Genomic DNA, 26,130 nt, shown 5'->3' with positions numbered 1-26,130 from the left:
GATTTGTTCCTCATAAAATGTGTGGTTTTCTGGCAAATCATTTAGGGATTAAGTCACTAAATAATGAGACATTGAGTTTCAGACTTTATAACCTTCAAAAAATGCATGCTAAAGCAAGACCTGTTATTCTATCGACTAAGTTTATACAAGAGCAATATTTAGTTCTGTTTGTATGTTCCCCCAATATATTTGGCCTTGTCCATATTTCCTGTGTTAACAGGCTGAGAGGTACGTGCAAATAAATTGCATTATAGAATTAGGCATATCCAAACTGCTCAACTGTCCCCGATTTTGGCTCAAAATGTTGTTCTCCCTCTAATAATCCCTCCACAAAATGGCAATTTTGGAATAAAACCTGGAGGGTTTACAATTAATGAATAACTGTAACAGAGTTATAGATTACTTTTATTTCAGAAATGCATGTAGATTTGTTTATTTTGTCAGCTGCTCAAGTTAACAGTACTAATATTAAAAAAGTGTCCATTATTTGATAGGTTCCCAGCTGTATTGTGTGGCTACTTTATATTTTTTCATTACATTTTTGGCCCATTTTTCATAAAATTGTGTTTTCCTGGTAAATTAGAGGCAAATCATTAAAGACTGAAGTTAGAAAATAATGACAGACATTTGAGTTTCAGATTTCATACCCTTCGGAAAATTAATACTGATGCAAGACCTACTATTCTATTAGAAAGTTTATAAGAGCAATATTTAAATATTGTCCTTATTTTGGGCCTTTGTCCCACTTCTATGTATGGCTTTGTCCAGATTTCTTGCTCTGAGGTTGAGAGGTATGACAAATGTGTCAGGGACATCACAGTCAACCAGAGACATTTCAAATTGTGACACACCTGTTGCACTCCTACTCCCCCATTTAGTGACTCTGGATGTGTCCAAGCAAGGCATGGAGCAATTATGCAGTGTAAGTGTGCAGAATATCCCACCATCCAAGGTAGACACAAGTACTACAGTGACTTTTCTTCTGTCCTTGCTTGATTTTGCAGAATTTTCTGGTTTTCTGTCATGCTTTTATACTGTTGATTTATGCTTCTTATTATTCAGAAAGTGCCCATTGCTCTATGTTTAAGTAACAATGCTTTCATGACCATCAGGTAAGCTTGTCTAAGATTGTAAGATGCAATTAAGCTTTAATAAGCATACTGTTAAAGAATTACCAAAATTGAAATCCTTTTTGTTGTTGTCATGCAGAGAATACTTACATTGAAATGCATATGACAGTATTTGTAATAAAAGACAGGATTACAGTATTTTAAGAAGCTCATTACCTTTGTTGGATACTTGCAGTCATATTTGCAGGCTTTACCCGTAAACTAAACAGAATGCCAGTCTATCATGTGTGGTCCATAACCTGTGCAGTAATCCTTTAAGCAATTTATCTTGAGCTTGTTTTTTGTTTGCTGTTCATTTCTTACTTTGATTATATTTTCCCCATGAAACAAGTAGATAGTTGTTGTCAGGCAGCAGGTCTCTTTTGGATAAGAAACATTTTTACAAGTGGGGATATCACAGAGATTGCTACTTTCAGCATGTTCCTTGGCACTTTAATAAAGCTAAATATAAATTATAATTAGAACTGCAGTGCAAGAAGAAGTGGTTTGAGTTGAGTGCTGCTTGTTTTTCTTATACTTGACTTTGACTGCATTCCAGTAATGTATTTAAAAAGTAATTTTTTTGTTTCCATTTAGATATTAGGTAAGCAGTCCTGCAGCCAATGCATTGAAATATTTGTTTTTCTTCTACACTTCATTTGTCTTGATTGGAGACTCATAATGACGGTTTGGCACCCAGGGCAGCGTATTTAATTAAAGTTCCAGTTTTTGTGGTTTTGAGCATAGCCCCTCCCCTTTCTAGTTGACCACACTCTGTCCCATTGGCCCCACCCATTCATCTGTCTTCTGCAGCCCCCCCTTTGATTTGAAGTCACCAGCCACCACTGCATCAGACCACTCAAATACAACTTGCCTGTCAAACACATATAGGCATATGTATTGCAAGTGATGTAAGTATGTGATAGTGGTACAGTTGTACCAATGTCAAGTGATGTATGTATGTATGTATGTGACATTGATACAGTTGTACCAATGTCAAGTGATGTAAGTATGTGGCAATGGTACAGTAGTATGTCTGTGTGCATAGTAAACAGTGTGTGGAATGTGATAAATGACCATGGGTACATGGAGGTCTTGTCACACTTATTCCACTGCATATGAAATGTTAAATGGAATACACAACTAAGCACTGATCTATGTGTGGATGGCAGCAGACATACCACCCAGAGGACATAGACAATATGCTAGGTGACAGTTTGTCTCACATATCACTACCCTGTCGCTACTTGGCATCAGCCAAAGTATTCATGCAAACATTACTCAGCTTTTATTCTCAGCATGGCAGCACATCTGTGGCTAATAAACAGAAGAAATGGGCCCTGACAACATCACAGGTTGCCTAAGTGTGACTTAAAAAAACTGACCTACCTGATACAGTTGGATCCATATGTCAACACAGTCTCCACAAGGCTTATGTTTCCATAGAAAGATGTACAGCTACATGCATCCTTTTGACTCATGGAGACCATCACTTGATGCATGGAGTTATAGACCAACATAGACCAATCCTGACTCTTCTCATCTGTGAGGTTGGCCAAGGAGTCATAATGGACCTTCTCTAAAAGGACACAAGTAACATCCCAACTGTGTACTAAACCAATGTTTAATTTGTTCAACCTATATCATGTCTGTTACATCTGTTCACTGTCTTCCAGAGGGTTAACAAGGACATGCATGATAACAACACTGTTGCCCTGTGTAACTTGACCTGGACAAGTCATTTGGCACAAATCAACAGTGAGGTATTACAGAGAAACTCTCACAAGTGGCCATAAACACCTATGTCACCAAGTGGGTAGACAACTGGAAAACATATGTGACAGAGCAATATGTTGCAGTATGTGAAATTGCCTCTATCTAGATTCCAGTGATAAGGTCTGTATCTCAAGGCTGTGAGAAAAGCCCTTTCCAGTCCATTATTTAAGTGTCAGACATCTAAACTGACTTGCACGGCCTTTCTCAAACAAGGTATGTGGAGGGCTGCAAATTGTGGACAATCATTGAATCCAAGTGTGGTACCGGTATAATACATATAGTATCAAAACACACAAAGGATTGATGCCATAGCCATGGGGACACAGTAGATGAAGGAAACTCATGGGGGATAAGTTCCATTATGAACGCAAATACACAAGATAATTGCAATATGGACAACACACCTCTTTGAGCAGACCAAGTGGCATGCACACTTGTCAACTAGCCATGATTGCTTATTATTTCTAATACAGGTGTAAAAGTATCCCTCGAACACCTCCAGCACATGTTACTTTTTGAAGGAGGTGTGCTTGGTTTACCTCAGAGATTGCTGATGTATCACAGTAGTTGTACAAGGGTGTTCTTGAAGAGCCATCTATGATCACTCACAATCATATATGTTATAAGGAAGACATGGGATTACTAGTGGTATTATTCTGAAATTGTCCCTGATTGTGCAGTGCTTCTGTGTACTGTTGTCCATGGGCCTGGTACTATGTGTCCCGCTTGTTTGATACCTATGCTGACATTATGTTTATATTCAGGCAACTCATTTTGCACAGTTTCACAATATGCACATAATTCCAATTGTAAATAGCTTCCTGCTATATGTCCTGTCCATTGTTCATGTCAGGATGTTTTTATCACAAAATATGCACTCCATTGATATGTCACATTGGGTGACAGTAACATAATATACAATAACTGTGCAGTATGTACTGTAAAATGTCAATATGTGATTACTGTTCATGCTGCAACTGCCTTCATTGACATGCCCTCATCTGCTGTACATTACCATGTTTCACCGGTCCTCTTCCCCATATTCATTCCTACAATTCATCTGTGTGCCCCTTTTCAATACACTCATTTTCCTTGACTATTTATTTTGTTTATAATGCAGTCTATGTACCCTTACTGATCATTTACACAACTTCTATTCAGTATGCCTGACATAGGTTTCCGCAATACTTTGCACTGTATTTACTTTCATATAATGTGTTGCAACTATATACATTGCTTTATTAATAACCCTAGTAACCATTATGGCATTCTTCACCATCCTGCAGACCTAGTTTGCCTGTAGGTAAGCAGGCTTACATGACTGCTGCTGTCCTTGTTAATATACATAGTTTCCTGGCCAGCTTCACTGTTGCTGGCCATGGAGCCATGCTTGTTTACATTTAAACATGGTGCGTGGCACGCCTATGTAATTAGCACTTCTGCTCACTGCACTAGCATGTAAACTCCATGTAGGCTTCATGTTAAGCCTACAGGGAGTTTATTAAATCAACAGGCATGTTTAAATTACCACCTTGGGTGGCAGGGAATCTGGTCTTCTGTGTATAGCAGCAATTAAAAGAAATGCCATTGATGAAAACGTAAACAGAACAGAAGATAGCATTGACAATATGGCAGAAAAACTCACAGGGAACAGAGAACAGCTGACACATATCTATGTATCCTTTAATAATCTGTTCTTGTACCAATGCCTGGTGGCATCTTGTCTTTTCTTTCTCTCTCCATTCATTAATTTCTAAACATCCAGTCCTGTTCTATAGCATATATCGTAGAAAGTGGATGTTTATTTTCTTTTTCATTTACCAGAGAAATTATCTGACTATTTTTAACTGACATTTCAATTCTACCAACCTTAAACTGGCATTCAATTCATTCATTTTCTTTCTTTATTTATTTTCTGATGAGGGAATAAGGCCTGTTTAGTTATCTTTCTATAAATACAATTCATAACCTAACCTGTTCTGTGATGTATGGATGTAAGTTTTTTTTAAAGCACTGATTTTTTTTACACCTACAACTCGCTCATTCATTCTCTTTTCACTTCTGACATAAAAAGAACAGAAAGTGGAGTGCCAGGCATAGCAGACTTCTTTTTACGAATGTTTAAGTTATTTCTGATGCTTATTATAGCCCCCAGCCTGCCATCTAATAGCTGAGCTGCTGTCAGTATAAATTCTACATGTGCATGATGTCCAGATAGAGTGCATGAACTCCTTGACTAGGCTCCTTGTACAGTTAATGATGTTTCTCTTGTTTCACGCCTGTACCCCTAATCTCAGTACAATTAACTTCCAGACAGATATACATTAGGACATGGGCAAAACCCTACCCAGAGTGACCTACGTCCTCAATTGAGACTTTTGGCCATGTGTTGTCAACCAGAGGGCCATCACACAACTAGTATGGGCTTGGTATAGTCAGATCATAGAGCACTGCAAGTCAGGACATGTTTAAGGCTTAACATCTTTATTACTGTGCTGTTGTGAATGTAAACATTTGCTCCTATTCCAAAACAGTTAGAAGATTCATCATTACACAATACTGTTTCATTCCAAAAGTCATTGGTCATAGCCTACCATTAATTCTGTCCACTCTTATCATTCATTTATGCAGCTAGTAGTAAGCAGACATTCCCAATTCAGCCTGGTCAAAAGAAAGTTCGTGAACTCCCATCCATTCAAAGCACTGCTTCAAGGCTTACAGTCTTTCAACACTACTAAACGGTCATAGCATGCTCAAAGTGACAATCAGTGTATGACATTCAACCACAACTAATATCTTGCTTCACTGTCTCACACATTTAGGCAACAATGACAAAAAGTTGTTTAAAGTTCAAGTAAACAGAAAACTGCAGCAATGCTGACTGAATGTATCATAATTACATTGTCTCACATGATTTGTGATGACTGTGAAATCAAGATGACCTTAAGTTTAATGTGCACAGCATGGGAATGAAGAACCCTGAGAACAATTGCAGATATGATATAACATAATAATTGAAGTGATTGCTCTGATACTTTTTTATATTAAAAATACATTTTTCTGTATAAAATGATACAGTAGGGCCCTGTCAAATCTTAATGTTTTCATCATTATGTTTCAAGTCAATTCACAACATCATCAATTACATTTGGCAAGAAAAGTACAGCTGCAAAAAACTAATAATATGAGCAGGCATTACCTCTTATAACCTCAGTGGCCATTTGCATATGATTGTGATTTGATTTCCTCTGAGATGGAATAATGAAGAGAAAATTATGATTATTTGTATCCTAAGTGCCTTACCGTACTAATGGTGTGGGATTTGTGCCTCAACAAAATATCTTATAGTTTTCCTTCATCTGCATGTTCATTGTTTTATGTTTGTAAAACAAGCACTTCATCGGCTTAGCTGAAAAAGCAAATGCTTTTATTTTTTTAAAGGACAGCAAATAGTACAAAACTGAAAAGAATTAGTCATCTGAAAGTTTTCTGTTATTCCATAATACACTTTATGTAAAATGGTAACTGCAAAGACCATATATAATAAAAGAACTTCTGCAGCTGCATCTAAAGGAAACTGAAAAATGTTAAAAAGACAAATAACAACATACAATTCCCTACATTAATTATATGCAGGGTAACAAGTGCTTCAAGGTAAATATGGAAATAATACTCAGTGCAACCAAAAATCATGTTAACAGTCTGGCCTACAGAATAACTTGAACTATGTGGATTGTGTGTGTGTGTGTGTGTGTGTGTGTGTGTGTGTGTGTGTGCACGTTTGAGTGTGTGTGTATGTGTGTGTGTGTGCGCATGTGTGTGCGTGTGTGGGGGTGTGTAAGTCTGTGTGTGTGTGCATGTGTGGGGGTGTGTGAGTCTGTGTGTGTACATGTGTAGGGGTGTATGAGTGCGTGTGTGTGTGTGTGTGTGTGCACATTTGGGTGAGTGTGTGTGTGTGTGTGTGTGTGTGTGTGTGTGTGTGTGTGTGTGTGTGTGTGTGTGTGTGTGTGTGGGTGTGTGTGTGTGTGTGCGTGTGTGTGTGTGTGTGTGCGTGTGTGTGTGTGTCTGTGCATGTGTGTGTGTGTGTGTGTGTGTGTGTGTGCGTGTGTGTGTGTGTGTGTGTGTGTGTGTGTGTGTGTGTGTGTGTGTGTGTGTGTGTGTGTGTGTGTGTGTGTGTGTGTGTGTGTGTGTGTGTGTGTGTGTGTGTGTGTGTGTGTGTGTGTGTGTGTGTGTGTGTGTGTGTGTGTGTGTGTGTGTGTGTGTGTGTGTGTGTGTGTGTGTGTGTGTGTGTGTGTGTGTGTGTGTGTGTGTGTGTGTCTGTGTGTCTGTGTGTGCGTGTGTGCGCGCGTGTGTGTGGGGGTGTTTGTGAGTCTGTGTGTGTGCGCATGTGTGTTTTAAGGTGCACTTATACCAGTGTAACCTATCTCTAGCCCAAAGAATAGTATCCTCTGTCATGACAAAGAAGAAGAAGTGTAATGAAGAATCGAGTAAGTACTGAGTGTAGTAATACCTCTACTAGATGGTATAAGAGATTTATTTAAATGGGGCAAAAAAATATCTTCTTTCCTGCAAACACGGTAAAATGCAAAGTAAAATCCTACTGACATTCCTTTAAGGTTTTTAACTCACACGGGATTTAGGTAACTTTGAGTTAGACTTCAAAGATATCATCCGCACTTCATACTGGGAGGACAACCTGGATACTCTGTAAAGACACAACCTCTAGAAAAGTCATTCAGAGGGCATGCAATGTTAGCAAATTCAGGGATTCAATTGCAATAATAGAACACCAGGCTTAAAATACATTGACCTACTTTTTGATGGGTGGCATGTGCCACTTCTGAACTGCATCCACATTTTAGCCTGAGTTTTTTTTTATCCCCTTCCTTATTATATTGCCCAAATACCAGAACTCTGCCATAACTTAGGAAAACTGACATTCCCTGTTTTAACAGCATTAGGTAATGTCATGCATGTAGATCTTACAATTTTGTCCATCACTCATTGAAATGTTACAGGTGCTCTGTAGACACTAAAATCCAGGAATCTATAGTGGAAGAGCTGCAGGTGTAGAGAAACTCATATTTTCCATAGCTTGTGAAATTTGCAAATAAACCCTGGTTAGGCTAAAGTACAAAGCCTTGCCCTATTTTTCAATCAATTTCTTCATGAGCTAGAGACAAAATTAGAAATGTTACCTATCTTTTAAAAGATATTGCATGACATTAGAGAGCCTTTAAGCAGGGGGACCAGTGGAATGGAAATGTTCTATTCATTTTGGAATTTTTTGAAAATTTTCAATGGCCTTTTTTTTGTCCCCATTTGGACATCATTTAACTGGCCTGGCTCCTCATTTTCCCACATCCATGCTAGGACTATCATCTTATATCCTACCCCCATGTCTTACTCTGGTATTGTAGGGGGCAGTCATAGATCTTAAGGGCATCCTGCATCTCTGCATCAATCCAGGAAAGGTGGTTCTTTATATGCCCTTACCACTCCCCTCCCGACTTCCCATGCTTGTCAATTAATTTGGAGGCAGCTCCAATCTTTGGACCTCCCTTATGGGTACAACATTGATGAACGGATCCCACTAGAGTCAAGGAGACCCATCCCTCCCTGCCTCTTTGTCAGTTGCCCATGCCATTAATTGAACCTATGTTGATTGGGCTGTAGTCAGAGCTTTATCCCTTTATGGCATTACAGTAACCCCTTAGGTTTAAGTATTTTCTGTAGTTCTTCCCTAACAGCTTGAGAGTGGGTCTGCATTTACCTGTATGACCTCAAATGGACTCTTTCAGGTATTGTTTCTTTATTTTGCTGGATTAAATTGGCTCATTGAAATCCTGAGTGCAAATTCTTTTACATTGAGACAGAGATACAGTATCCCACATTGAACTTCAGGATATGTCAGGAGGGGTCTTAAATTCTCCTGCAAACATCATTACTACAGAAACTTCAGTTTCCCTTTACAGTTTCAGAAAATGTATGTGGTTCAACTGTTCTGGTTTTCTTTTTCCTGGTTGGCTCCTTTTGCAATTCTCTTCATTTACTCTTTCAAAAGGTCCTTGCCACTTTTCAAATAATGTATTTTCAACAGTTGGTAGTCATGCAAATACTTTACCTACTGATCTAAACACTCTAAAATAGGCATTCCTATTATATGGTTCTTTTTATGTCTAATGGGTTATCAGTATATGTATTCTTAACACTGGCACTAGGGATCTGCAAAATAGCAGATCAAATGGCATGCATCTGTTTAAGGCTAAATATATTTCTATTGCAGAAAACAGAAGAAAATGAAAGAAATTAGTCCCTGTTTCTCATATCCTGTTCTGAAGTCTGCATTAACAGAGAGTATAAAGTCTTGTTAAAGCATTCAACTGGCCCATTGGTCTGAGTGTAGAATACAGATGTCATTAATTGTTTTAATTTAATGAAATGACAGTTTGCTAATTATTCAGAAGATGAATGGTGTTTTCTGGTCTGCAAGAATTTCTACAGAAAATTTATACCCTAGAAAAAAGTAGTATTTTGGCTATGTATTTGCAGAAATGCTGTTGCATTATTAATACTTACTAAACCATACTGATGGTCTTTGCTCGGTTTCAAAACTGGCCCAGTGTCCATTTCTATGCATTCTAAAGGGGCATCCATAATGGGTATGGTTGTCAAAGAATTCTTAAATATTGGGTTGCATGTTGCTTTTTGATACTCCAGGCAGAATGGACAAAAATTATGCACATCCTTATTAATACCAGACCAGTAAAATTTAACTGACACCCTGGCCTTTCTCTTAAACACCAATAAATGAGAACCCAGTTATGTGTTAACTTCTTCAGGAGTGTTATAGAAGGACTAAAAATGGTTCAGCATATGTCCATTGTCTTTTGTTATCCTATAGAGCAAATGATTGCTTAGATCTATTTGTCTCAATAGCTCAACATGTGTGTTCTAGTCCTACACCAAGAAGGAGGATTGATTTTTGAGGGTTGGCATTGTTGTTATGGTGCTTGCCTCACAGACAGAAGGTACTGGTCCCTTTCAGATTATCAGCAGACTGATTGCCTAATATGTATTACTCTGAACATAGAGGGTTAAGGCTGTGAGTTCTAGCTCCCTTGACATGGGATTTGATTCCCTCAGTCCTCGTTTGTCTACTGAGAGAATTTGATCAGGTCACTAAATCAGGCATTGTTCCCTAGTCACCACTGAAAAGGGACTCTGTGTCCTATGGGCATACTGCATTAACAAGTCAGTATTTGTTGGGGGTGCCATAATGGCTATGGTGTTTACTTCACTGACACAAGGTACAGGATTTGATCCCCACCTTTGACCATTATCTGGTTGTTCGTTTGGAGTGTAATAGTCTAGAGCCTGCTTGCCTAATATTTACCTGTGATAAGACATCCAGCTTGTTTAAAACAAATTGAAAGCTCTAGAGATTTCTCCTGTGCTGTGTATGGCGAATACATGGTTCTTTAGATTGTGGGATTACATATGCAGTTGTTCAGTTCCAGCAATTACTAACTAGCTGTGTGTGTGTGTGTGTGTGTGTGTGTGTGTGTGTGTGTGTGTGTGTGTGTGTGTGTGTGTGTGTGTGAATGACTATAGTGCTAGGTAGGGGTGGCTTATTTGACTGATGTGTGTACACTTGCCCTCTGTGGAATATTAACTTTCTCAGTGGCTCAATGTAAAAAGGAAGTTCTGAGGAACAGCACAAACAGTGCAGAGTTTGAATCCACATTACAGATTTTATGAATTTAGGGGTCAGAATAAAAGTACTTTAGGGAGCAGGGATGGCATAATTGTTTAGATCTTTGTCTCACAAATACAAAGTCCATGGTTTGATTCTAAATTCTAGTTATTGATTACTTCTCTGGCTGTCTCTCTGCTTGTTTGTAGCAAAGATAAGCTTTAGACTCTTTTCAGGTTCTAATTTCCTTTGCCTCAATGTGAGAATCAACTATTTCTTAATTTCTACACCCACTTCTGTTAGTATAATCTTCCTTACAGGTTCTTCTCTGTCAAATACCATTTTGACTTTTCTTATTACTTTAACAACTAGTGTTATTTGGCTAGACTCACCTTGTTATCTTCCCCTGCACTATATTCCTCCCTTACTTTCACAACCTGTGCCTTTTGCAAAGACTTACTATTAGGTTTATCGAACCCTCTTCTCCCGGGAATGGCATCCTCACCCTTTGGTGGCTCCTACTAGCTCTGCCATAGTTGTCTTCCAATAAGCAACATGATTCTGTGTGCTGAATTCCATTGGCTACCAGTCTGAAATGTATTTTTACAGGCCAGACTTGGCAGGTTTGATTTCACCTGGGTAATACCTAGTGTTCTTGCTAGGTGTCACCCTTGTGGCAAGCCAGAGACACCTCCCTCTTCTCATGAAGGATGAATAAGCAGTGATCTCTCACTCCAGTTCTCCCTTGCCAACTTTTCAGGAACCTGAAATACTATTCTAACTTGGGTAATCTGGGAAACGGACAGAACTTTATCTTTCTATGCCACAGAGATCATATTTATCTACAGTATCCATATATATCAATCTATGTCAGATGATTGAGTTTTCAGAAGCTCAAAATTCATACAGATGATACCATATGATCAAGTTTCTGAAAACTCAAACAAAAAAAAGCAGAAAACTCTACTTTTTTACATTTATACAAGAATGCAAGCCCACCTGCGCCCCCCTGCAAATTATATTTACCAGCTCCGAGATTGTACTACAGTGAAGAAAAGAGTAACTTTCCCAATCCTCACTGTACCACAATCTCCATTCAAAATTTTCAAGCATTTGATCCTATGGTCTCGACCATGTGAATTTTGAGTTCTTGAAAACTATCAAGTGATAAGGATCCATATATATATATATATATATATATATATATATATATATATACACACACACACACACACACACACACACACACACACACACACACACGCACACACACACGCACACGTGCACACGCAGACACGTGCACACACAAACACACACACACACATAGATAGATAGATAGATAGACAGATAGATAGATAGATAGATAGATAGATAGATAGATAGATAGATAGATAGATAGATAGATATGCCATTTCTGCAGCACAAGTAAAAGTTGAATTGTCCAAAGCCAAGACTACGGTGTCCATGGGACCTGATAATATCTCTGGTCGCTTCCTACATGAGCTAGAAAATGAACTGGCACCACATCTGTGTGCCCTGTTCAATCACAGTGTTACCTCAGGCTATGTTCCTAATGAATGGCACACTGCTACAGTCATCCTGCTCCATAAAGGGGGAGCAACTACAGACCCTGGGAACTATTGCCCAATTATCCTTACGAGTCTGGTATGCAAAGCTATGGAGCTCATCCTCATGGACCTGCTTAACAAAGATATAGGCAATCTCCAAACTCTTTATGCCACACTGTTTGGCTTTGTCAAGGGGAGATCCTGCCTGCTGAATCTGGTTGACTTATTTGAGGCTATCACCAAGGCTGTGGATGAGGGTAAGGCTACATACAGCCTACCTCGACCTGGCCAAGGCCTTTGATACCATTCCCCACTCGGGTATCATTGATAAACTCACCAAACTAGGCCTCAATCCTTACATCACTAGGTGAGTTGCAAATTGGCTCACAGACAGGACCCACAAAGTGAAAGTTGTGGATTCCAAGTCAGACTGTCAATAAGCCATGAGGGCTTGGTCCTGGGCCTTCTCCTGTTTGGCATCTACTTCCCAGAAATCCAGGCCAAAACAGAAGGACTCCTGCTCACCAAGTTCGCTGATGACTGCAAGTTAGGAGTCATTATCAACTCCCCAAGTGATGCAGACATCCTACAAAAGGACCTCTCTGAGACCAATGACTGATGTTGGAACCATGGCCTGAAGCTTAATGCCAAAAATGCATTATCATCACCTTTGACAAAAACTCACTTCCCACAAATTACCACAATGATGGGAGCCCACTGAACAATGAAGGGACCATAAGAGATCTGGGCACCCAGGTCAACAGCCACCTCACCCTTGACCACCACATTGCCACAATGGTCAGAAAGTCTTACTATGTGGCACATCTTATAACCAAGGGTTTCGCATCCAGGAAGAAAGAGGTCATCATCCCTCTCTACTCTTCCCTCGTTAGACCAATCATCAAATATAATGCCCCGTTTAGCATGTACCTGACCAGACACCTAGAACAGCTGGAGATGCCACAAAAGCACCTCACAAAAAGGATCCTAGACCTTAAACACATGTCCTACATGGACAGACTCAAGAAACTTCAGCTGTTCTCAGTCTCTTATCATCTACTTAGAGGTCATCTCTGCTTGACTTACAAAGCCATGTCTGACCCTGCCCTACTTGAAATGCTACACCTAAAGAAATCCCAATCCCCCTGCATCACATGCTTCAGAGATCACAACCCCATTACCACAATTCGAATTCCGACAGATATGGCAGCTCGAATGCAGGAACCAACAAACCAAACCAAAAATCCAATATAAGATAAGATAAATGTCCAATTTATTCTCCACATGAACCAAAGCAAAACACGGTACACAAGTGTTATTAACCTAGGTTTCATCTTAATACTAAAGACTTCTTCAGAACAACTACCACAATCAATTTTCAAGTATAAATACTTACATTAATTACCAATTAAATACTTAAACTAACCTGCAATTAAAATAAATTGTTTTAACATAATTTAATTTAAATATTTAAAATAAACCATATAAACACTAAAAATAAGCATACAAAACTGTTTAAGGCACACTACATTATAACACAGCTATTGTAAAAATTATTTATATATATAATAATATATATTTATATGTTGATACTAATGTAAGTATTTATACTTGAAAATTGATTGTGGTAGTTGTTCTGAAGAAGTCTTTAGTATTAAGACGAATTGCCACACAATACAGCTGGGAACCTGTCAAAGAAGGGTCACCTTTTTAAAATTAGTACTGTTAACTTGAGCAGCTGACAAAATAAGATCTACATGCATTTCTGAAATAAAAGTAATCTATAACTCTGATCATTACAGTTATTTATAATTGTAAACCCTCCACGTTTTCTTCCAAAATTGCCATTTTGCAGAGGGATTATTAGGAGGAGAGCAACATTTTGAGCCAAAATTGCAGACAGTTGAGAGGTTTGGATATTCCTAATTATATAAAGCGATTTATTTGCACATACATCTCAACCTCTTAATGCAGGAAATCTGAACAAGGCCAAATATATTGGGGGAACATGCAAACAGTACTAAAAATTGCTCTTGTATAAACTTAAGACAGTTGATAGCATAACAGGTCTTGCTTTAGCATGCATTTTTATGAAGGTTATGATGTCTGAAACTCAATGTCTGTCATTATTTAATAACTTCATTCCTAAATGATTTGGCAGAAAACCACAAATTTGACGAGGAACAAACCAAAAATAAGAAGCAAAAATCTATTCATTCTGCATAATTCTGAACAGTTGAGAGCTATAGTTCAGCCGGGGCTATATGACTTTGCTGCCCCCCCTCACAAAATCATGGTCGAATGGAGCGTCCCCCCTGCGGCCATTCTAATGTCCCATTCCTTGGTTATTTTGCCCCATTTGCCATAAACACTGTAATGTGCATACTGCTTTACTTCTGCAATGATATGGATTTCATTTGAAAGTTTTGTTTTATATTTTACAGCATAAACCCTAATAGATATCTGCTAAACAAAGCAATGCAGTCTCACAATGAAAATAGACTTAGCATTAAAACTTCTCTGCCCTTGAAACTCACATTCATTGAAACAGCATTGAAACCCACATTCAAAGAAAATACATTTTGCCAGTGGCAGATAAAGATTAATTGTGGGCTGTTTTCAAATCATAGGCCCCTTGATCATGAAACATACACATGCTCTTTGATACACCTTCCTGACTGTATTAAATTATATTCCTTGTACAATACAGTACAGTTGTTAGAGGGCATTTTAAATGTATTGCTTGAAACATTTTTCCAGTAAACAATGAAACAAAATGCATGCACCAATAATGAGAAGACTGCCCAATTCAGAAAATTTCCATCATAAAAGTCTACTCAACCTTCAACAGTCCACCAGTATCAGTAAATATGCATGATCTCTGAAGAAGTAAAAGTCATCTAAATAATTCCACATTAAAGAAATCTGTTAACTAATGAAGAGGTTACTGCTAGCAAACAACTATATATGTCATTGCTTCATCTACAAATAAAGTGCCTGTTGCCCTTGAGGAATAAATTGCTTATTTTGCATTAAAAAATTCTAATGCTAGTAATATCGCAATAGGGAATGGATGGCAAACTGATAACAGGTTCGTAGTTACTAGGTATCTTCGCTAAAGAGGGCTGCGGCATCCATTCCCTTTACAACACAGTACACTATCAGTAATGGACCTATCTATTGTGGGAGTAGAACCTAGAACCTTCTGTATCAACAACAAATACACTACCTGTTGTGTTATTTACAATGTAAATAGACATGGCATAAGAAGCACTAAACGTTTGCTCCCCTGCAGCTCTCAGCTCCTTGTAACATCTACTCGACACTCAGCTGTATCTCTGAACTTTGCAGCACAAGAAATCTGGACAAAGCCAAAATTTATTTGGATGGGGGGACAAAAGCCCAAAAACCAGGGGCACATTTTAAACATTGCTTGTATAATGTTGGAAAGTTGCTAGAATAAAATGCTGTGTTACTACCATACATTTCACTGCCAAGTATTGAACCTAGGTCCCTGTGCGAAACAGCCAGAGCAACATATCACTGTGCCAAATTATCTATTTTTATGAAAGAATGGAAGACTGAAACTTAAATGGCTACCATTTAGTGAATTCAGTTCTCACCATAGCTGTCAACATCTTAGCACAAAATACCTGAACAAAGCCACTAATGGGGGAATACAGCCCCCAAACATATTCGGTGAGTTCAAGTTATCACCATAGCTCTCAACCTTAGCACAAAAAACCTGGGCAAAGCCAATAATGGGGGAATACAGTCCAAAAAATAAGGACAAATATCCACTGAGGACACCAGAGCAAACCCATGGAGGACATGCAGACTCCACACAGAAGGGACACCAGCAAAGAATCAAACCAGACAACCCATAGCTGTCAGGCAACACTGCTACTACTGTACCACTACACTACTGTCTGCTTTAAGTAACAAAAATACAGAAACCACAGATTTTATGAGGAACAGAACAGATATGAGGCAAAAATCTGCCAATGCTTTAGAAATGGTGGTGGGTAGTGAACTCAGGCTCTTGTCACTTGGGCCCAAGGTACAGGGATCAAGCCTTATTCTCTACCCGCCACCACGAAACAACACACACACTCCCGGACAGCCTATCATGCGATCCTGTACTCTGCAACACACTCCTCTGCAGCAATCACCTGTTTCCAGAAATGTGATCTAATTGGTCCTGCATGCTGTGGTCTCTGCAATCCTGTGCCTGCCCAGTCAGTCCTCCATACTGGCCTGCATGCTGTGGTCTCCCATGAGGAGGCTGGAGCCTCCTGCTATTCGTCCAGCCTGCAGGCGATGCAGTCCGGTGACCTTCCAGTTTGTGAAGTCATCACCACACAGCTCTCTGGGTTGGAAGGGTGGAGTTTCCTGCCTTCCCTATCCAGACTGCCTAACTGAGCAGTCTGGAGCTCAGGAATGCTGAGCATGCATGCTTGGAGTTCTGGTCTGCCTAACACAGCATTCAGGAACTAAGCACGCATGCACGGAGTCTGGGAGATTTTTTTTTATTTTTATATGTTCTACAGTGGGAGATATTTTTTATTTTTATATGTTCTACGGTGGGGGACCCATTTTACAGGTGGGAGGGCTGCAGTCCCGCAGTCCTATAGCATGAGCCACCCCTGCTTTGAACTGTAATTTTTCCAAGAAAACTATCTCTGAAATTTCCTCAGCGCTTTTGCTCAAAGAACAACTAGTTTGCTCCATGAGGAGCACTACTCTATGAGTTTAGTGTTAGTCATAAGTCTTTCACAAAGTAGCCAGCTGTAAACTCCTCTTTATCATCTCCTTGTAGGTCACATTATGAGGATTGTAACCATGAGTAAGCTCTTTCTTACTATCTCTGCAGCCAGTTTGATGGCTATGGGCATCCAGAGAAAATGTAGCAATTATCTTATATTTACTGACAACCACCTAGTTCTTAAATAAACTGACATAGTATGTGACAGATGTAGTTACACAATGTCACTGGAAGCAAGGCCCTTACATACAAGCACTTATAATACGAAATAGGTTATCAGATAAACACACATTACACCCACCACACATAGTATGGACCAGGCACTTAGCTCCACACACACACACTGAGGCATTTAAATGTAATCTTCCTAAATCCAGAAGGCCTCCCAAATGCTGCACTTACAATAAGTATCCTCAGCAACCTCAAAAGCATGTTACCATAACACATACAGAGACATCTTACTGCAGTTCAATGTCTAAGCCTATAAGCAAAACCACAATGCAACCTAATACTTTGGTCATAGGAAACTCCACTGTGAGACACACACGTCTCTCTAAGTAAGGAGAAAGTCACCGTAGGTTGCCAATCAGATGATAGGATCTGCCAGATCATACATGCACTCAGGTCATTGAACTACAAGTACCAGTATGACACAGTCATAGTCCATGTGGGTATAACTGACCAGAGACATACTTCCCTGGACTATTTAAAGAGAGTCATGATAGATCACTCTGACTGTGTGCCCTAGGCTGGTATGAGCCTAACACTGAGCAGCATTCTTCCTTCATAAAGGACTGATGGCACAATATGAAAGGAAGATAATTGACTTTAACAATTGGTTTTGTTTTTGGTGCTATTTAAAGGGAGTACACTATCTAAAAGCCTGGGAGGATATAGTTGACAGACCACACTACTTTGCTAGGGATGGTCTGTACCTGTCTCCTCTAGGCTTTCAAATACTGGCAAAAAAATGTATCAACCCCCTCTGTGCCTTTTTAGGCATTTCCAACCTAATAAACCTTCTAACATTGCAACACCAGCCCAAGAAAATCTAAAGGGGTTACTGTTCATTGCCAGGAGTTTAAACAAGAAACTCCACTCTCTGTAAGCTCTTGTCACCCTGGAGAATGTAGGCATTTATGCAGTTACTGAGACATAGTTTGCAGCTGTAGAGAGTACCTCAGCAGTGAAGTACTATAATGCCTTCTAAACATTTAGACCAGCTACTACACAGTAAGGGGAAAAATGTGGAGGTGTCTTAAAATACATAAAAAAACAAAACTGAAGGCTGGTCAAAATTATGGCACACTAGAGTGCCTCCATGTCATAATTACCACAGGGAAAGTTCCATACCATAACCTTGCAAGTTATTGTTCCACCTCTATGACCCAGGAAATTCATAACACATACTTAAATGTATTGGACATACTCCTCATTCAACCAAGCACCATATTCATGGGCGGCTTTTGCTACCCTATTATAAACTTGGATCATACATGACCTATAACCTGCAGATCCAGAGATTCCTGGGCTTTGTAAACAGAAGCACTGTGACCAGCTACCACTATGGAGAGCTAACACTGATCTGATCCTCACAAGCATGGGGAACATGCCCCACCAGTGTAATGCTCTCAGATCATAAAGCTATCTTGTTTGAAATAAAAATAAAACTGGAAATTATTTTAAGGCAAACTCCCTACTATTAAATGATACTCTACCAAAATATCAAATGCCACAGAAACTGAGAATACAACTGCTTATGCAGAATTGTTCACAAAAAAACATTTTACAATCATGTTAATGGCTGCATAGAGAGCACTGGACCTACTCAGAATAAGCATAGGAAAAACTCAAAAAAAAAAAACCATCCTGGTGGAATCCCAACATCAATAGGTTGTGTAATAAAAGGAAAAAAATAATAGTAAAAATTAGGAAGCAGAATGCTCAGCAAGATAAAACACAATTCCTCATCAATTTAAACAAGCAACTCAGTGGGCCAATCAAGTCTAGCAAAACCAAATCTAAGTTAAAAGAGCATCCCAGCAAGGACAATCACAAGGCATTCTTTAGCTATGTCTGCAGCCTCAAAGGCAATACACTACACTGTGCCAAATTAATTGCAGATGGAGTCACCTATACTGAGCCTGAAGGTATAACAACTCTTCTGTCTGACAAATTGGCTCCAGTATTACCCCTCCCCCATTCCCCTCAGACACTCTTCAGGAGATGCCCTCAAACATAGCTCCTCCAGATATCACTAGGAACAAATCTTCATTGCATTCTTCAAAGGGAAGAACACTGCCTTGATGGGCACAAATAATATCCCCAGGTGCCACCTTAAAAGCATGAAATATAATCTATCAGGATCACTAGAATCACTATTTAACAGTAGCCTCTAGACAGGCTTCTTGTCATGCAGATGGAAGACTGCAAATTTCATCCCCTCTGCACAAGTGTGGGCCATCTATGGACCCAGGTAACTACAGACCCATAAATCTGACTAGTTTCATATGCAAAACCATAGAGGGAAGGAATGATCATGAAACTGATAAACAATGATATAGAAAAACCTTCAGACACTGGATCTAATCCAGTTTGGTTTTATCAGGAGTAGGTCATGCCTTCTAAAACTTGTAGACTTCTTTGAGAAGGTCATATTGTAAAGGATGAGGGGCAGAGTAGTGCATACTGCCTACCATGACCTGGCTTAAACATTCAATGCAATACCCCCTCTAAAGCAGTAAAGACACACTCACAAAATTCAAGATAAATTCTTATTTCCCCTTCTGGATAGCCATCTGGCTCACAGATAGAACCCCAAAAATTAAAATGCAGGAGTATACCTCTACAAAAAGGCCAGTTACTACTAAAGTTTTTCAAAGCTCAGTGCTGGGGCCACTTCTTTTTGAAATTTCCTTCTCTGAGGTCAAGGCCAACATTAAATTTCTCTGGCTGACCAGATTTGCAGATGACTGCAAACTAAGTACAGGCATAGAATCTCCCAAATATACAATTACTCTCCAACAAGGCCTGATATAAACAACAGCTGGTGCCAGAGTCACAGTCTAAAACTTACTGCTAAGAAATGAATAATGGTATTATTTGAGAAAACAGCTATCCCTTGATACTACCACACTGATAATCCTGCCTAAAGAGTAGACTCAGCAGTCAAAGATTTGGGAATACATCTAAATAGCAACCTAGCCTTTGTCATTATGTGTCTATGGTAGTAAGGAAATCATTCTGTGTTGCACAACTTGTAAGCAAGCGTATGCAATCTAAGTCCAAAGATCTCATTGTTCCACCGTACTCAAACCTCATCAGACTAATCATTAAGTGTAGTGCCCCCTTCAATACATACCAAAGGGGGCATTGCACTTATCAGGCTAATCACTGAGTGCAACTCTCCCTTTATTATGTACCTGACCAGGCATATGCAGCAAACAGAGCATCTAAAAAAGCTCCTAGCATAAACATGTCCTATTCAGACTGTCTGAAAGCCCTATCCCTGTACTTGGTCTCATGCCGACTGCTGAGAGAAGATGCCTGATCTTCAAAGTATCCTCTGACCCTACTCTAATGGATCTGTTACACATTCACAAAACAAATAGCTTCAGAATGACTCAATCTAGGGATCTAAATTATATTTTCATAATAAATAGGACAAGTTAGAAGGAGAGGTATGTGTCTCAGATATTACCACTTCTCTGGGACAGGCTTTCCATCCATGAAAAGTAGAGCTCTTCCTGAACTCAAAGTGGATGTGGAATTAGAAATTTACCACTGGTCTGGCACATATGTCTCAATTTGACAGATGCAGCCTGTAAATGCTTGACCACCTGCACCCAAGCCTACACGTTCCTCTTAAAATAAGCTCAGCATATCAAAACTTGACCAATATATTTGGAAAAGATGGCTAGGCTTAAAAATCCCCCCTATGAGGTAATTAGCCTCGCAATCGCCTATGAATCTACAAATCGATAAGAAAACAAATGTGATGCTTTTCACCACTCACAAAAGCTTAACCTCAATTCATGTCTCTTTCTTTATGACTCTAAACACCATGTTCCTAATGTCACTCAGATAAAGTATATAGGGTTAACTCAAGACTCTACTCGCAACCTTTCACTTTATCGTGACATCATTATAGCTAAAGCTTCTTACCAACTCAAACTTTGCTATCATATATGACATCTTTTCTTTCATTCTGTCTCTCTCTGTCTCTCTCTCTCTGTCTCTCTGTCTCTCTGTCTCTCTCTCTCTCCTTCTGTATGGTCAGTTATTGGTAAAAAATATTATTGCTAAAACTGGAGTATGCACTCCCATTCCTATGCCTGCACCCTTTCCAAAATAATCACAAATCACAGACTGTAGAAAATTAAATTTGTAGATTTGTACTTCTAGTGGAGAAAAATGCACACCACTGTTACTTGTTAAGTAATTTTAACTGACTCCCTATCAAAACCAAGCATATTTTCTTCTCAGAACTTTTATATTTAAAATATTTAGTGGCTGCCCACCTCTAAAGAGAATACTCACTGCCAAAGAATGAAATTACAACCTCCGTAGCAGTCAAAATTACTCTTACTCTAATAAGAACAGAATTGAAAATGGACATGGGGAAACAGTCTTTGAAGGCTGAGTAAGCCGAGGTGCTAAGTATTTTATAAACTGCTTGGTATTCAGTGGTCTTTGATGTTATTTTTGCTGTTTTTCTTTGGTTGTATTTTATCTTCTCCAAACTAAGCCCTGCTCTTTGGAACCACATTCCATACAATGTAAACACAACTCAGATACTGCAGGACTTCAGAACAGTTCTATATGACCATTGGTTCAATGAGAGTAAATGCACAGACTTTCAGGACCCAGAGCAAATCAATACAATGTTTTTTCAGTATTAGTCTTTAACTGTTACCATCAGTTATTACAACCCAGGGGTTATACATCTCTAAATAGCAATGTTGCTGTACCTATTAAATATATTTTGTTTATAATTCATTCTGCTAGGTATAAAAGTGTTTTACCATATCTTAGCTACATGTTGTCTTCTCCAGCCATTTTATCTCTGTCTTTGTTTTGACATTGTGTATTTTTCATGTACTTATTTGTATCTTTGCATGTACCTATTTTGTCACTGTAACTCTAAGTATTTTGCTGTACCTTCAGGTACACCATCTTATGAACAAAAATGGACAGTAGGCCAGCGGATCTATCATATTAACAAATGGAAAAGAAAGAAAGAAAGAAAGAAAGAAAGAAAGAAAGAAAGAAAGAAAGAAAGAAAGAAAGAAAGAAAGAAAGAAAGAAAGAAAGAAAGAAAAGTTAATAATCGCTCTAGTACTAATCTTGTTGAAACAGTAAATGTATTAAATGCAACAGCTGAATAAATATATAAGCATTCTGCACATGCTAAAATATTTTATAATATTCTGTTTGTTTTAACAATTAGTAAGTTTGTATGAACTATGACAATAGATAATTATTGGGCATAAAAATTATACTGAAGACACGAGGACATGAGGACAGGGAGAGAACAAATAATGGTGGGGATTTAATAAATTCCATATAGGAATAATAAGAAGCCTACACAGAGTGTACTGTAGCCATGTCTGCGGCTCCCCCTCTGCAGCATACCTTGCATATTAATGAAGGTGTGCTACTGAGAGAGAGACATGTAACACAGTTACAGAATCGGTGTAGGGGGTATGTTACATTGTCCAGAGATGAGTAACACACCCCTGCACTATTAAAGTGCCAGGTGGCACTTTTTGTGTGTGTGTGTTTGTGCAGCGTGGCACTTAGCAATGAACATGTGCAGACATCTAAAAATAGAAACTGGATATGTTTAATTTTACATACAAAGGTCAGGTTTAAGCATATCTAAGTGGGTTTGCGTGGTGCGGTGCAGTTCTTAGTGGTGCTTAAACATAGTGGAGAGATATATAGAAATGTAAAACAGCTTCCAGCATATCCTCATAGCTGAATGGATAGAGTCATGACCCTGTGTGCAGTAGGTGCATGGTTCGTATACAAAGACAGAACATTCAGCTTTTACATTTGATAGCAATATGTGATAATTTTTTTTATTAATGATATATGTATTGACATTTGTTAACCTGGTTAACCCAGCTGGGCCATACGCCCACTTTCAGTGAAGACCCAAGAAGAAAAGTTCTAGTTACACACAGGTCCACAATACCTAAAATACAAACTCCAAGATAAAAAATTAAAATACAGAAAGAGAGGAAATATAGAGGTACAATACATACGGAAAATAATAAAGTAGTAATAATGAATAAATAATGTAATTTTAGTCTTATTTTGTTGTGGTTTGCCCTTAGCTAAGGTCTGCTAAGCACTGTTAAGCCAACCTAGGCAGTACTTAAACAGGACCTGTTTTACAAGTGCTTAGCAATGCACAGCACCATTTAGCTGGTTTGGGCACTGCTGAACAATCCCAGTTTAAGCAGTCCTCAGCTCAGCTAAGCTGGTTTGTACACCACTAAGCATTGCTAAGCATTGGCAGTTCAAGCACTGATCAGCTGAGCTCAGTGGGTTTGCATTGTGCTAAGTGAAGTGCCACATTTTTAAAATGGTCCAATGATGGCAAGGGGCAGGAAAACAGCCTCATTTAATCTGAACAGGTTGGAATGCAGCAGGAACCTGTTGGAATTTGATCCATGCATGAGCTGTGGCAAGAGTTGGCGAGGGTGCGTGCTTCAGCTTGCAGCGGTGAGTCATTCTGGAGTCCAGGGTCATGCTTCGACTCCTAGAAAAAAAAACATGATATCTGGCTGCTGGTGGGCCTATACCAGGGGTTGGAATGCAAATCACAGGCCTGGGACACTCTGGCACATGATGTCAAAAGTGCAACAGGCATCCCCCGCACAGGTGGGCAGGTTCATCACCATTTTGACAACCTGAAGCATAGGAAGGGGATCTCTTGGCCACTTGGATCCAAAATGCCCAGGATGACAATGTCCCACAAGTTTGTAAGTATTGTTTGCATTATTTTACCAATAAGTAATCTGCATGTGTGATAGACAGGTGTGCATAATGATGTGTTTCTCTCCCCACAGCTGCAGAAGAGAGAGCTCGCAACCTGGAGGCCCATGCAGGGCACTGGCCAGGTTGCATCGAGAATGTGATGAGTACAGATATATCTTGCAATTTATAGAAATATAAATAAGAAAGAGTACAGTAGTGACTGCCTGTATGTATATTCTGTTTAGAGTGTACTGCAATGAATGTGGTCATAGACCTGGACTGATATAAGTGAGTAATGCCAAGTACAGTTCAACAGAGATGGAAGCATGAAACCTGCTAAGATTAAGGAAAGAAAGTTACCACTGCATTAATAATGTTAAGGAAATAAAAGTTTATATGTATTAATAATAATGTTATGGTAAGAAAGTACAACTGCATTCATAAACATTAAGGGAATAAATCAACTGAATTCATAATTGTAAAGAAATAAAGTACAACTGTATTCAAAATTGTTAAGGAAAAAAAGATTGTACTGCATACTGCAGTATCCAGGACTGTTTGTAAGCTTCTGAGCCCCCAAGCCTTTCTATGTTGGAGGAAAGCCTTCTAGCTTAATTTTGTTTCATAGAACTAGCCAGTTTTCTAGTTTCAGCACTCAAATCTGTTTATTTGAGCTCAGCACTTGTTCAGAACTCATTGTAAGCACTAAATAAGCTACAAATTACTACAGCACTCGACTTTCCACACTTGTCTAGAGGAAAACAGCTTTTAGTACTTAATAAATAAGCACCTATCCAGGCATGTCTAAGGGTCATCTCCTGGTGTTTTCTCCTGTCTACCTGATGAATCTGGGTATCTTGGGGCAATGCAGCAATTGCCTCATGTACACAGACAACCCTCTCCTCCTAGCACCGAACACTACAACCTGTGAGAGATGCACTTATATAACCACATTGGAAGCAAAGCTCTCTTCACCCAAGACTAGACTAGACAGTCAAGAGGAGAAGGTAAACACTTGCACCACACCACACTCATCACATAGTCCCTCAAAACCTACACCACCAAAACACACACATAGAAACACAAAACACACACCTAGATTCATGGAGGCTCTCAAAAAAAAATCTACCCAAGCAACAGGGACCGCCAAAGCAGAAATGCAAGCAAACTCCACCCCCACCCAACACAACCCAAATGGCACATAGCCCACAAACTCAATGTGCCACTCAACCACAGTCCATAAGGCAAAAGAACGTACCTAAAACTCTAGTCATAGGGGACTCTATAGTCAGGCACACTGATGTTCCACTCACCAGGCTAAGCAAGGAGAAAGTCACTGTCAGCTGCCTGTCTGGTGCCAGGATCTGCCATATAACATATGCACTCAGGTCACTCCACAGCAAATACAAATATGACTCTGTCATTGTCCATGTTGGTGTGAATGACCTGAGATATACCTCCCTGGACTACATGAAAAGAGACATGGAGGAGCTTTCTGATCTTGTAGCCCAGGAAGGTATGACCCTAGCCCTGAGTAGCATGCTGCCATCACCCAGAATGATACCACAGTACAAGGACAAAATGATTGACTTCAACAATTGGCTAAGCTTCTGGTGTCATTCTAAGGGGATCCAGTATCTGTCTGCCTGGGATGACATGATCGACAAACCATGATGCTTTGCCAGAGATGGCCTGCACCTGTCGCCCTTGGGATTCCGGATAATGGCTAAGGCACTTGCCACGCCTATAGTGCCTTTTTTAGGCAAGATTCAAATGACAAATTCACCACCGTAACAGGTACAAGCTAGCAAAATCTGAGGGTAATGCTACTCAATGCTAGAAGTCTAAACCTCAAAATGTACTCACTCAAGGCACTCCTTAAAATGGAGAACATCGACATCTGTGCAGTGACAGAGACCTGGTTCAAGGCTCCAGAGAGCACCCCTGCATTATCAGGCTATAATTCATACCACACCTTTCGGCCACCTAACTTGGACTGAAGCACTAAAGGCGGATGCGTGTCCATATTCATTAAGGATATCCACATCTCCAGGCTAGTTGATCAGCATAATGTATCTGAGATTATCCAAGTGCAACTAACTCTGGGTAAGACCGCAATGCAAATTGTAGATTGCTACAGATCCCCCACCATGCCCCAGGATTCCCACTCCTCATTTCTTGATATACTAACACCCTAATAATGGGCGATTTTAACTACCCTGCCATTAA

Source organism: Protopterus annectens, chromosome 4.part0 (genome assembly GCF_019279795.1).
Source record: "Protopterus annectens isolate FY-2018-M chromosome 4.part0, PAN1.0, whole genome shotgun sequence".
Taxonomy (NCBI): Eukaryota; Metazoa; Chordata; order Ceratodontiformes; family Protopteridae; genus Protopterus; species Protopterus annectens.
The sequence above is the reverse complement of the archived record's forward strand: the minus strand, read 5'-3'. Positions refer to the sequence as shown.